The sequence below is a fragment of the Orbicella franksi genome, chromosome 13 (assembly GCF_964199315.1).
Source record: "Orbicella franksi chromosome 13, jaOrbFran1.1, whole genome shotgun sequence".
In the NCBI taxonomy this organism is placed as follows: Eukaryota; Metazoa; Cnidaria; class Anthozoa; order Scleractinia; family Merulinidae; genus Orbicella; species Orbicella franksi.
In genome coordinates this window covers 11,917,237-11,931,835 of record NC_138157.1, presented here as the reverse complement: position 1 = coordinate 11,931,835, position 14,599 = coordinate 11,917,237, and the positions used below count along the sequence as shown (strand labels likewise).

Below are 14,599 nucleotides of genomic sequence, written 5' to 3'. Positions count from 1 at the left end.
GATCTCGTTTTTTGTGAGACTAATTTTGTAAAGCATTAGCAGGAATTCAGCTCCATTTGTTTATATAAAGTGGAACGCTCCTCGACAACTGCTGATCTTTTTCATCACTTTCTTTCGTTTTGATGCAAAAATTCGCTTACGTTTTGTAATGAAAATTCTTTGGTTTTCTCCTCAGTATGCTGCAAAACAAATTTCCAAGGAACATGCCCCCCGGACCCCCTAGATACCCCCTCCTAAGGCAGCCGTTTTCTCCAACTCCTTCTCTTTATATCTTAAATTAGGCCCAGACAATACATACATGGAAATTTTCTGCCGAATTCGGATGGAAATTTTTGTGTCCACGAACGGCCAGAAGCGGCTGAATGATATTTAAAAGAGTTTTTAATGCATTCAGAGTTATATTCCTGTAAGCGACATTAAGAATCCTAATCATGACTTAAACCTCCCGCAAATATCTAGCAAGGGAATCGCAGTTGTCTCCCTTTCCCCTTTCCTCTGGGGAATTTTTCGTCAAACCAATATCTCAGTGGACCCAGATGTTAAGGACTTTAGCTTATAGCTTTTCTCACTAACAGTTCCTGTATCCACTTTGTAGATCTTTAAATTTTGCTTGAACTATCGCGTTGACTAGCGAGGGTAGGCACGGTAATCATGATTGAAAGACGCCACGGGTTTCCAATCTCCCTACACTCTACTCGCAGTGCCAGCCCCTCTCCGCCAGTGCCAGGTTACCGGCCAGTTGCCATAGTTATCTGGGACACTCAGTGGAGGTCACAGGGAATCAGATGGACAAGCAACCCATCAAGGAAAATTAGCAATACTTTTAGTCGCTTCATGTTACAGAACTAATGTTGCTGCTTTTTTCAGCTGAAGGCTTTTGTTCTTGGGCCATCGTAGTTTAACGAGGAATAAAACATAAATAGCAGTGATAAACATATTAAACTTACGCATTTTAATAACTTGACGTTTCGTATGCTACGCAACATACATTTTCAAAAGTGGAATAAAGACCGTTACAATTTTTGAAAACTATATATGAAATGTAAATAAGGGGTCTGGAAACGAGATTAACACCGGCTTAAGTTCTTGGATAAGCAAAGTTTCTTTAATGTTACAATGATAATCTGTTTTACCAGAAGCTAGAATATCAAAATGATCCCACTTGATGTTGTAACCTGTGGCTTTTATATGGTCGGCAATGGCTGATGTGGGGTCATTCTTAGTGAGAGCCCTGAAATGTTCCGTTTTCCTATCATGAAGCTACTTTTAGCACAGGGAGCCCTCACATCCGTTTAGAACATGAATAAAAGATGAACCTACCTTTATCGCGCGTGTTTTGTGGCGGCCATTTTGAATTTTTAATACGCGCGCGGTGTGCTAGTGGGAAGTCTGGAACCGAAATTACGGAAAATTGCTCGGAGCCTGCTCGGAGCTTTAAGAAAATGACAAGGTCACTTTATTATCCTCGGTGAGCGATCGGCTACCCCCGAGAATTTGCGAATTTTCCCGCCCGTCCCAGACTTCCGTAATTTCGGCTCCAGACCTCGCACTAGTACACCGCGCGCGTATTAAAAATTCAAAATGGCCGCCACAAAACACAAAACACGCGCGATAAACTAAGAGACTCAACCAACTAAGAGACTAAGAGACTCGAGAGTGAGGCAGAAATAACAAATATGGCGGACGAAACGTCTGGCCTTGGGTTTGGTCGAAAGTTCACTGAAGCTGTTACTTCAAATTTAGGTCGTTAACACTGAAATGGGATGCGAATTATCAAAGAGTACATTGTTTCGTCGAAGTCGCAATGAAACAGCCAGAGATCGTGGAGAAGGCAGAGGACGTGTTCTGGGGAGAGATGACGGGAGAATTCCAACACATGACCGAAATACAAAGCATGAAGACTATCAATTAAAACCTTCAGACATAATAACAATAGACAAAGAAGCTGTCAGCGAGCTCCTTCAAGTCGGTTTAGACGAGAAAATTGCAAACGAACTTGTAGTGCTTCGCGAGAAAGGTTCTCTGAAGACCGCTGGGGATCTCGTTGCTGTGTTGGAGAAAAATAATACAGATTACAAAGTCCAACTTGAAGACAGCATTCTTGTTAGAGTGAGCTCATTGGGAGATCTTAGTTGTGAAAAGGTTAAAGAAAAAGTTATTCTTAATCCAGCAGATAAAATAAATATTAATACCGCTTCAAAGAAGTCGTTACAAGTGATAAAAGGTATTGGACCAACTCTTGCTGGCAGGATTGTACAGTACAGAGAGGAACATGGCCCATTTGAGAGAGTTGAGGACATTGTTTCTGTAAAAGGTGTAAGCAAGAAACTTCTGGAGAAAATAGTGTTACAAATAACTGCTGTTTCTTCAAAGACTCCTAAAATCCCAAAATTACCTCTGCAAAGTAATAAACATGTGCGCATTGCAACCTGGAACTTGCTCTCCTTTAGTTCACATAAAGCAGACAATGATGGTGGTAGAGAGGTGGTTTGTCGTACAATTTTAGAAAATGGGTAAGTATATATGTAACCATCACTAAGCAAATCAATCTTTTTATGTTACACTTAGGCAATTTTTTTGTTGCAATACAAGCTGAACAAATGATTGCCTGGTATAACACCCTCAGAAATGGACATGGCTTGCAATATTTTTGTCCTAGCAAACATTGCACAAAGTAGACTCACATTCTACTTTCTGCAACGAAAATGCTGCAAATGTTACTCTCAGTGGATATTACATTACAAGACATCTCATGGAACTTGTTTCACAACAGCACAACAAAACTGAGACAAGTTGCAAGCAAAATTGCTTAATAACAGCCCCTTTAGTGTGCATGGTTTCTAGGTATTTCATCGTTCATTATCAATGTTGTCATTGTCAAGCACACACATCTTTAGATGTACCAGTAGCTTAACTGTGTACTCTGTAGTTTTAAGTGCAACTGACAGTTATACATAACAGACTGCTAACCTTTTTAATAAGCTAAGCAATTCCATTGAATCTCAGCTGCTTTGTAATCATTTCGTTCTTTTATACAGTGTTTGTACACCATATTTCGTACTCGTAAATTATTTTATTTGGTTTGCTGTCACCCCTCCTTTTCTTGTCAATAGACAGAAGGGAGAGCATCAATTGCTTTTGATGCTTAAACTCTTGACTAAATTGGTCAAATATATGGTCTTTCATCCTTTGAACAACCAGGGTATACAGTTATAGATGGTAAAAAGTGGCATTTACAAATGGTACATTTTTATCAGTTACATGCAGTTAAATGCTATTTAACAGAGTTAACAACAACAAGCCTGCAAATAACAGTCGGTCATCGGACAATTGTCTGGTAAATTTGAGGTTTTGACAGGTAAAAGTTTAGCCTGGTCGGACACTCTGACCGGACATTTCTGCTAAAATGAAAAACATTTTAACTGGAAATTTGTGGCCGAATATGTTACAAGTTATTTTGTTGGACTGCCACACGAATACTACGCAAAAAAGCTTTGTTATCGGTTTTGTTTTTATTCCAATTCTGAGAATTTTACCACGCGCAATGCGCTGTCTCAAATGTTATGTTGAATTGTAAACACCCAGTGGTGTGGAATTAATTTTGTTGTAACACATTGACCTGATTAAAATATTATGGATATTGAATACACAGCCCAAATACGTTTCATTCATCTGAATGCAATCGCTTTCAAAATCTTTAAAACCTATAAAACGTAACCAAATGTTTTCTAGTCCGTATGATCAAAACTCAGTTTAATTTTTAACCCTTTACAGTTTTTTACATCTGTCAGTGTGGTTGAAATATAGTTTCCATACCACAGATATGTTTTCGTGAAAAGTGTGAATGTACAAATTAGTCATGCTTTATAGTCACAACCGCCTCCAATTCCACATTTTAAATAATTACGCAAATTTTTTATTCAATTGACCCCGAAAACTTTCAGAGGAAACTTGCTTTCAGAAAAAGTGGAAGAATTCATTTCAGCCAATTTTCAAGTCTCGGAATGTTGTTGTGAGCTTTTATACTGACAAGCTGTCCACGCGGGAGATTGTGTTTCATCGCTTTTCCCGTTTTCACTAGATGCCGTGGGAAACTTGTTACGTTGGAAACGCTTGTGTGACTAGGGGTATAAACGTTTGTAAATTTGTCAATTTTCAACAGGTAGAATAATACCAGACGTAATGTAAAGGTCCCTTTGCTGGTGCTAGTAGCGATTTTACATTCAGTTGACTATTAAGCTACTCGAATTTGCAAACAATATTTTGGCGAAGAGTCTACACTGAAATACCGAAATGTCTCAAATGTCTCTTTTTAATTTCTAACGGCAAAAAATTTTTTTTGTCCGACCAGACTGGCTTTTTGTCAGGTCAAAACTTGTCTTTGTCCTGACGAATGACCTGCCTATAGACAAACATTATTTGCAGGCTTGCAACAAGGAGCACATGTCTCAACTTTGTGGTTAGCAGCATTTAGATATTCCACATGTTCTTGGACAAAAGGTTGTTGTAGTGGTTTGCATTTAGTGAGCCTTTTCTTGTCATTGGCATTTTCTTGAACATGGGGGCCCTTTTCAGAGGCTGTTTACCCTTCTCTGCCTCCCACTCTTTCCACTGTTTTATCAGTGTGATGGGTGCCTGTTTATCTCCCTTGCATGCGAGGAATCATGGCTGGGTTGCCAGGATTTGCCAGGGCAAACTCCATCTAGGAGCTGGCTGCTAATAGGGGGAGCTCCTGGATGTCACAGGCACCCAACCTCCACTCTGTGGGGCAGTTGTTAACACCTGATGAAATGAATGCTACGGGAATGTAGGTACTTAGAAAACATTAAGCTCACTCATTAACAAGCCCAGCTGGCTTTTCTGGTCTTAGTAGGTCCAAAATGTCAGCCGGATTTTAGTTTTTCTTTTCTACCAGCGAAATTAGTTGACAGCCGGCCCTCTGCTGCATCCCTGATACTAGTCAAAGTGAAGCTCATAAAAATGATTACTGTTCTTTTTCACAGAATTGATATTCTAGCCGTTCAAGAGATTGCAGATGCTGCTGCTTTGAACAAGGTGAATATTAGAGATTTCATGACATTTGTGGGCTACATGGATATTATAGGGCTTTAGGATATGCACAATGGTCTCTGTCAGTGTTGATTTGACTTTCTTATACCCTTGATTTCTTTTACAGATTAAAGATAACTGAATAATCCTACTAGTGAATTATTGAAGAATTTCATATCTCATGGTGGATGTTGGGAATGTTGTACTTCTGATGTTGCAGGCTACATGTTTAGGGTATTGCACATTTCCCTCAGAGGCTAATTTTGATTTGCTTATAAGAAAGCTGGATGGTACTAGAGATCTTTTCTCAGAAGCAGCCCCATAGAAATTTCAGCTCCATATTATGATTTTGGTTTCAATTTCAGGAATTTTTGGTTTCAATGGTTTGCATTTTGAAAATTCAACAGCCATCTGTTTGCTTACTCCCTTGCTCTTGTTGGTCAAATGGAAAGTGCTACTACTCACTGTCAGTCTTCGATAACAATCTCTGAACCATGGCCAAAGAGAGTCTTAACTCAATACAATTCTGAAATATGATCACTTTGAACCACAATATTATTATAGAACCACTCTATCTTGAATTTCGTTATCTCAAATGCAAATCATTTTCTCATGGATATGCTTTTTCAATCAGTTACTATTGGCTATCTTGGACCCCCAGCATCTTGTCTGAACTATTTTCCATTTCCTTATAGAGTTTGAGGAAACAGGGTTCAAATGTAGCAGTCAAAATAATGTCTGTTGATGAGGCTATCACTAAATACCCCATATCATTGATATGTTAGGTTGCCCTCACAATTTGCTATTAACAATATAAGTTATACTGTTTACTCCCTGTTGAGGAGAGGAACTGTATGAGTGAAGTGCCTGGCCCTTACAAAACAATCACCTTTTAAACGTGGGTTACTCAATCACTTTAGGATCCACCATGTGCAAACCATTAGCTCAAGCAGTTTAAGGCCTGGGTCAGGAATGTAAAGTAGAATTGTGGTTGGGCAGCTACATGTATCTTTCTTGTTATATTTGTTTTACCAAGCTGAACTTTTCCCTGATTATAAAACTCAACATCCTGCCTTACCTTAACATATTATTTTGATCACGTGACATGTCACATGAGCATTTATTAAAATTTGGTAACTGGGCAAATTGGTGGTGAATTTTTATTTTATTGATCAATAAATGAGCATTTTGATGCAAATTTAAATTATCTACCTTGCTACGTTTGGAATGATCTCCCTTGATTTCATTTATATAGAAGATATAAACAATCAAAAGTCGAATTTTGTTGAAAAAAAAGGCCTTTCCCCCTATAAAATTTTTCTGTGAAAAGAGGGATGGTCATTCCAAATGTGAGAGGATGGAAATAATTGACTTGCATCTAAAACGCATTCTTGCAAGATGACCTTACTAAAAACCGCTACCAATTCCTCAAATAATGGCTATTTTCTGCTATACGTCACGTGACATATCACATGACCTGTCAGAAGTACCAATTCTACTTTAAAATATTTCAGGACGTCAAAACTTCACTGTGTGCTACTGTAAATCTGGTTCCATTGCCATTTATACCTTCAGAAATATAACTAATAAATTATTTTCACCAGTAAAAGCCTTTGACCCAGGCCTTAAACTACTTGAATAGCTAAGACCAGCATAACACCCTTAAGCCTTTACCATCCTCAATTTGTTTCTGACTGTCACTTATTAATAACTTATGGAAGACAATTAATTCTATAATGTTTTTACAGTCAAAGGAATACAATGGTTTTGTTTGGAATGTGTCATGAGGTATTAGCTTAAAGAGTGATGCTCTTCTTGAAACACCAAAGGACAGAAGGACAGAAGCAATTTGCCTGGAGACCATACCTTGGTTTCTTCAAGGTACTGTTCAGGTTTGAGTACTTTGCTTCAGAAATGTGTAGATGCTAGAAGTTTTTTGGAATGTTATTGAGTTGCATGAGATATGAGATGAATGAAGTGTTAAGTCTAATGCCATCTGATTGGCCTCACATCAAAAACAAATCAAGGATGTTTGCACTGAAAACCTTCCTTCTGTCTTAGTCTTTTTTAAAAGACTATTTTTGGTAGTGCTGTTAGATTATGTCAAACACATTTTAGAGAGTAAAAAAATGGAGGACCACAGTGTTTTACAAGCTTTTGTCATTTAAGGTGATGAAGGTTATATTTGATGTCAGTTTAAAAAATGCACCAGAATGAACAACTCTTGGCCAGGTTGTTCAAAGCCCAATCAAGCTAACCCAGGTTTAGCAAAAATTTTGATTTCAGTTTTGTAACTTTTCTGTGAGGTTTTCTGTTTATATTGTTTGGTGTTCAGTTTATAGTCTGAATAATCTCAATCTACACAAGACATAATAAGGAGACAAAATCATTTTTTGCAAGAAAAATCAATACTTTGGTTTAGTTTTAAATATCCTGGGTTAGCATTAACCAGCTCTCAAACAACCCGACCCTGGACAAGGAATTTGAGTTGAATTCCAAGCAAGTTATCGTGCTGAGTAGATATTTGCATTCTGTTGAATAGAATTAACTTCATAGAAGGACATAACTTCCCAGCCTTACACAGCCCCAAATTACAGAAATGTTGTCTTGTTTGAGAAAAAATAGACATTACATAGAACTATTTACCCTCATTTTGTGAAAGTGGAGATATAATCAAATTTGGTGATCTACATTTTTATGCAAGAAAAATCAATACTTCTGTTTAACTTTAATCGTAGGCTAAGGCATTTAAGGCAATCTGAGTTTTCCACTCCTAGGTATAACTCTGTAACGTACTGTAGGTACTTACTGCGATATTTAGGACCCAAACTATGGGGAAATTGTCTACAGATGACGGATCAGCCAAAACACTTAATGAGTTTAAAAGGCACATTGTGGCACAGACCTAACTTAATAGAAGCCGGCTGCAAGGGTTGTATCCTCTGCTCAACATGACACTCTTAAATCCTATTTATTTAGTAAAATTGAATAAAAATTAGAATTTTTTACATTAGATCAGCTATCGACACATTACCTAGAATGTTTAGCCTTATCTTTAAAATGTTTTAGATTGCATTGCATTTTGTATTATTCATATTTCAGTGAGATATTTCAGTCTTCTCACTTTTGTGTTTTGTATCAGTCCATGTCCCCTTTTAGTATGAGTTTCTCCCAGGCTACATAGTTTGACACCTTAAGAACGAATAACCAGGTTTACCAGGTATCCACGATTTGTTAAATAGGATCATGTAAAATTATTGTGCACACCAGCCACTAGTTTCTTGCTTTTTGTACACACTTGATCAAAGACATGGTAACATGGACTGCACAGATAAGATAAACACAAGCATTTATTGTTCGTGAATATCTCATCTGTTCTGCCCATGTGAAACATAAATGTCTCTAAGTTTGGCTAACCTTGAATTTTTTCATTCAGCTCACTTAGACTTATTATTTTATAGCATATAATATTTAATAGACCAAGAAATTTATTAAATAGAATCATGTAAAGTTACTGTGCACACCAGCCACTAGTTTCTTGTTTTGTGTGCACACTTGATCAAAGACTCTGTATCATGGACTGCACAGATAAGATATATACAAGCATTTGCCGCACAAATTTTTAAATTTAGCCCTAAGGGACAGAACATAATTAGCTCAGATTTGCCGATTTGCATAGTATAAGAACGTGCCTTTTCAACAAATTCCTCGTCACTTTCCCCTGATGAAGGCTGAAGTTTTAGCCAAAACGTTGGGACTTTTACAAAAAGAATTTTTACTAACATTTTTACATTTTTAAACCAGAGTAAGGTTTTTCAATCATGAATCAACCACCTGGTTAGAGGACCATTTTTAAAAAGCATTTATTTTTTGTGAATATCTCATCTGTTCTGTCTGTGTGAAACATAAATGTCCCAAATTTTGGCTAACCTTGAATTTTTTCATTTATCTTGCTTAGACATATTTATAATGTATGATAATTATTTAATAGGCCAAGAAGTTTGACTTTGTGCTTGTCAGTGTCCACTTAAAAGCAACAGGATTAGGAAATGCTGATATAGCAAGACTTGAGGTAAATTATCCTAACTTGTAAAAGCTAAATCTTGTTCCCAACGGTCACAATCCTTTTGGAGCCAAAATTTGTCACAGCAGTTGCTCTATCTAGGCATGTTCAGAAGGATTTTCTGGTTCCATATTTTTTTTATTTTGCCCAGAGCATGGGATATTTGGTCACCCTTGATTGAAAACATGCAGGCTCTTTTGACTCATACTAAATTCTTAAAAATTTTCGTTTTGCTTCCTGTTTAACATTTTTTAAATGAAAGATCAAGACCACTTAATTGATGCTCAACACTAATGAACACTCATTACTTCTTTCATTTGAAACATAGAAAGAGCTGACTTGAATTCCAGACCTGGTACAAACACTGCAGATACACCTACCAGGTAATGATCTCTGATCAGTTTAAAATGTCAATCTTTTCAATTGACAAGGTAATAAATTTCACTGAAAGCCTGATGTAAACTGTGGGATTGAAAACAAGAAGAATTGAAAACAAGCTTTCATCCCCTGTGGTGGGGTGGATGGGAGACTGATGACAGGGGAGGGGTGACTGATACTGATGTACTAGTCTCTCTCATTGCCTAAGTTCTTATGTTTGGAAAAATACCTACTGAATGATAGACCGAATGCATAAATAATAGTGCCAAATTTGAATTACAATATATTTGTAAACCTTGGCCATCCACCTCTAAGGTGCCGTCTCATCCAGGTCAAGCCAAGGTATTCTGACATATTTTTATTCAAATTTAATGCCATTGATGCAAAATCAGTCTATATATACGTATTACCAAACATAGACTGCACAATACTAAAATCGTAATAATGTTCTTGCCACTGTGTTTCATGTTTTTCAGGCGAAAAAGACATGATGATTCTTGGAGATTTTAACCTTGGACCTGAAGAAGAAGGTAAAAAGAGAAAGCTTGTATATAAATTAGCATAGAAATTTCTATTTTAAACAGTTGTCACGCATCAGTGACTCACTGTGGCCAACCACGGACGCAGACAATACAGTGAACCAATCAACACTCGAAGCAAATACTACATGTAGCGGACGCAGAGCGCGGGAAAACGTGTGGGAGCGAACGTGTGCAAGTTTCTAAGGTCCAGTTCAGACGTGGTGCTTTTGCCGTGCCGAACTAAATTCAGGAATTGAGTTCGACAAAAGTACGGCAGAAGCACGGCGTCTGAATCAAACTTTTGAATTAAGTTCGGCAAGCAATTAAGTTTGACAAGCTCTGCCGTTTGCTACACGACTCTGGTACGGCAGCGATTCAAACGTCGTGCTTCTGCCGCGCTAAACAAAATTCATAAATTATATTAATGTATTTTGGCGAGATTGCGTTCCCACGGGGAGTCTGGAGGAGAACTGTTACGAGGCATCAGTATATCCTGAATTTGGTTTGAATCTGGCTCGACGTCTGAATCAGAGTTGTTTTCCTGCTGTGCTACAGTGGAACCTAATTGCAATATAGTTCGGCACGGCAGAAGCACGACGTCTGGACTGCCGGGGCCAAAGCCACTCGCTCAGCGCAGTAGAACCGAAGCTAATGCAAATATATAACTTTCGACATTCAAGTGAAAAGCGCTCTAATCAATCAGGTTTCCTCCAAACACTATTACATAGGAACAAAACTTGAACCCTCACCCTCTTAATTTCTAAGTTGCGTTTCTTTGTAGATTTTGATGCCATGAAGAAAGGTGGACTGGAGAATTTAATTCCAGGTTCCACGTTCACTAACATCAGCGTGAAAAACATGAAGGGATCCAAGAATTATGATAATATCTGGATCAGCAAGCATGCTAAATTACACCACTTTACTGGACAGGCAGGTGAGGAATGAATGATTTAATACTTTAATACTTTGCATTAATACTTTACTTTAAACCCCTTCCCGTTTGCTTTTTTTTTTTTTCAACAACAACGGACTCATTTTAACTCTGCCGCCTCCTTGTTTTGCAGCGCAAAAAGGCGCCTTTCCCCCTGTTCAGCAAAACTGGGTTAGTCCCTGTAAGTCTAAAACATGATCTAAAGACGTTCATGACAAAAATGCCTGCAGACGTAGTTTCAAAGCAGGTTTTCTGTATCTAATAGCGCCCCCAAAAAATACAAGAATGAAGAAGTTTTCTCCAGAGCTGGCCGAAGTCCCAAAGTACAGGATATAATTGTTTGATACCAATGTCTGTAATTTCTCATCCTGTCTGTTTTGTGCCTTAATTTTCGTCTTTTATGAGACAAGTTAACTTTAAATTGATTGAAACACGTACGAAAAGCAGAAGTTTTGTTGAAAACAAATGAAAGCGAGTGAGGTCTCCTTAACTTTATAACTGGGACCGTTTCCCTGTTATTTCTTAGTTCCAGCCTCTATCCGTGGCCCCGATGTCTTAGAAGGTGCATTCATTCTGTGAGAATTCAATAGCCTTACTTAGCGTGTCTTTTTTGTTTTTCTTCGGCAGGGGTGGTCAGAGAAGGCCTTACCCACCGCTCCATACCCGATGGATGGCGCTGGAATGGCCTCGTTGCCGATCATTGCCCTGTGTGGGCTGAGTTTTACTGCGACAGAGATTTGGACGAGACCACTGGTCCAACGAGTGTTGATAATATCGCTATTGATGGAAAAGAAAAGACTAGTTAATTTTCATGTGAAATGAAATGAAACATTAAAAAAATTATCGTTAGGAGTACATGTACTTTCCAATGTAAGGTGAATATATCACTCATATATTGTGACCAGCTCCCCAGTTGGCTTGATAGCTCAATAGTGGTAGAGCACCGGTATCGCAGAGGTCATGGCTTCGAATCCCGTTCAAGCCTGAATTTTTTTTTCGGCTTTAATTTCACAACTGCTTAAGTTGTGTATTTAACTGCGATTATCAAACATGTCTTCATAGTAATTGTATTGCTTTCGTCAAGTGAGAGTCGTGTACAGTATTGGACGAATGAGCTTGTGACGAAGGTTGAAATAAGTATCTTGCCGGCACAAGACACAACTTGACCTGGGCGTCTAGGCGTCTTAAAAACCAACCCAGTTCAGGGCTTGGTGTATTATTAACTAATGGTTAGGGAGTGTTGGCGACGTCGATTGAAGCAGTTCCCGGAGTAATTAAACTACGGACTTTAAGATATGGTACGGCTAGGCTGTAGTACGGCGGTAGTTAGTGAAGATCACTTCCGGTGACGTCATGACGCGCGTACCAGTATGGCTTTCACGCCGTAGCCTTGCTTTCTACTACGGGAAAGTGCTTGGTTTCACTTACTCTTCACTACGTGAGTATAAGCCGGCTGTTTACTTCTCATTTTAACGCTTTTTTAACTGTTTGAACAGCCTAGTTTGAAGATAAAGTCCTCAATCATGAAAATCAGTTCTAAGATCATTGTTTCGTTGTCATTTGTACAGAAAATTTGAACGATTTTAACACCTTGCGCGAGATGATCAATTCAGTCATATTAGTATCGGGCCGAACAGCCGTTTATAAGAAAGCTTCGTATGTTCTAATCTGAGCTATAATTGTTTATTACTGTTCAAAATGTATTTTATTATAGTCGAAAGTTTTGTATTTTCGGGTTTATCACGTAATCGTTGTACGAACAACCTGTCCGTGTTGAAATTGAGCTTTTTCAGTATATCAGAGTTTACATTTTGTTTTGTGGTTGGAATTACACAGGCGGTTCTATCAAGTTCTAAAAGGCAAATCTGAGTTCTGGGAGATGTAAGACGGATACAGGAGAAGGAAATCATTGTCATTAATCAAACCTATTTCGTATGAAAGTAGAATGATCTCTGGTTTCCCTTGAGAGTAATCATTTTTGTAAAGACACGTAGAGACTGCACATACCGTTGCCGTACAGCAAAATCTTAATCATTTGAGTTTAGCGGGTAAAACACCGTTGTCAGCCTAGTCCCTCACGGCCAAAGTAGCCGTAGTAGCACCTCGCTGTAGCGTATCTTAAAGTCCCTAATGACAAACGTCGGCTGAAAAATGGAAAATACGCGCTGAAAAGTTTAATGCACAAATTTACTCTTTCATCCTATCGTACTGAAATAGCAGCATGGTGCGTAGAAATAGGTCACGTTCGATATTTCGGAAAGTGTTTTTTGAGTGTTTCTATTTTCTATTTAACAATTAGTTTATGAGCTCGAGATTTGTACGGCGTGATTGTTGACGAGGGCGCAGCCCGAGTCAACTATAACGCATTGAAATCGAGAGCGAATAATCTAATTGTTTTGGTATAAATCTACTAGTTCAAAAAGTTAGCTACATTCTCTTCACAGACAGTTCGAAAACGCAAAGAAGCGGCCGTCATTTTGTTAAAAAGCGCTACTCACTGTCTATATCTACCATCTTCTTGTAATACTTGTTATCTACTTGTAACTAATATAAATCTACTAGCGTTTTATCACGAATGCCGTTCTCTGATTGGCTACGCTACTCACTATCTATTCTGTGATAGATAGTGAGTAGTGTAGCCGTGGGCCCTTGGTAACAAAATGACGGCCGCTTCTTGCCGTTTCGAAGTGTCTGTGAAGAGAATTTAAAGTTTTGAACGATTGGTAGATTTATATTAAAACACTGCGCCCGCGTCAACTATCACGCGATAGAAATCTCGAGCTCGTTATTATTATTGTTATTATTATTATTATTATTATTGTTATTGTTAGTTATTATTGTTACTGTTATTATTATTATTATTGTTATTATTATTACAGGAGAACAGAAAGATAGTGAGTAGCATAGCCAATAAAGAACAACTTCACTACGACAACTTCTCTGTTACTATGCGTAACAGTTGACTCGGGCTGCGCCCTGGTCAACTACCGAAACTTCCGTTAGTTTTGGAATTAGCAGCCTCTGGGGCTCGTTACTTCTGGGGGATCGTTACTTTCGGGGAGCAAAAAACGTTATATAAAGTTTGTAGGACTGAGCTCTTTTTAGGAAATAGAAGATGGAAATTCGTAACAGCAGTTCTTAAAACACGGGACACAATTCTTCGTTCCAGTTTAAATCTATGTTGCTGCAATGCTGGTGGACTGTTCATGTCTATACCGTGTTGTCAGTGGTCAACAGGAAAGCTAGTCAGATGCTGTAAACTGTTTGTACTTTATGACGCACTGCTATGTTATTCTGCTGTAACAATATCTCAGTGCGATGGTCGAGATTGCTATTTAAATTTAAAGAAATGTTCCTTTTGATACCCTCTGTTGAAAATTATATTAATTTGAATCAAAGTTTGCTTTACATAGTACGTTCCTGTTACTCGACGAAAATTCTACAGGTTTGTTTTAATACGGCGCAACATTAACTGATGAAGCACGAATTGACATTTCACAACTCTCTTCGTGATAGAAGCGATACCTTTAGAGTGCCCTAAATCAGCTGACCGTACGTAACGTTCACCTGACTATTCATTGGAAAAATAAGGCCCCATTTATATGGTCTCGGGTACCCGAGACAACCCTCCCCCTGAGACAACTTTATCGAGCATTT

At 38.2% G+C, this 14,599-nt stretch overlaps 1 pseudogene across 1 annotated transcript; it reads left to right on the top strand.

Annotated features, from left to right (window-relative positions):
• The first annotated feature begins 1,074 nt into the window (after window positions 1-1,074).
• Window positions 1,075-14,460, top strand: LOC145465403 (endonuclease/exonuclease/phosphatase family domain-containing protein 1-like; annotated as a pseudogene). Its single transcript, XR_014041588.1, has 9 exons — window positions 1,075-2,513; window positions 5,004-5,068; window positions 5,189-5,283; window positions 6,798-6,930; window positions 9,041-9,121; window positions 9,441-9,495; window positions 9,967-10,020; window positions 10,793-10,945; window positions 11,570-14,460. The product of XR_014041588.1 is annotated as an endonuclease/exonuclease/phosphatase family domain-containing protein 1-like (transcript).
• The last annotated feature ends 139 nt before the right edge of the window (window positions 14,461-14,599 follow it).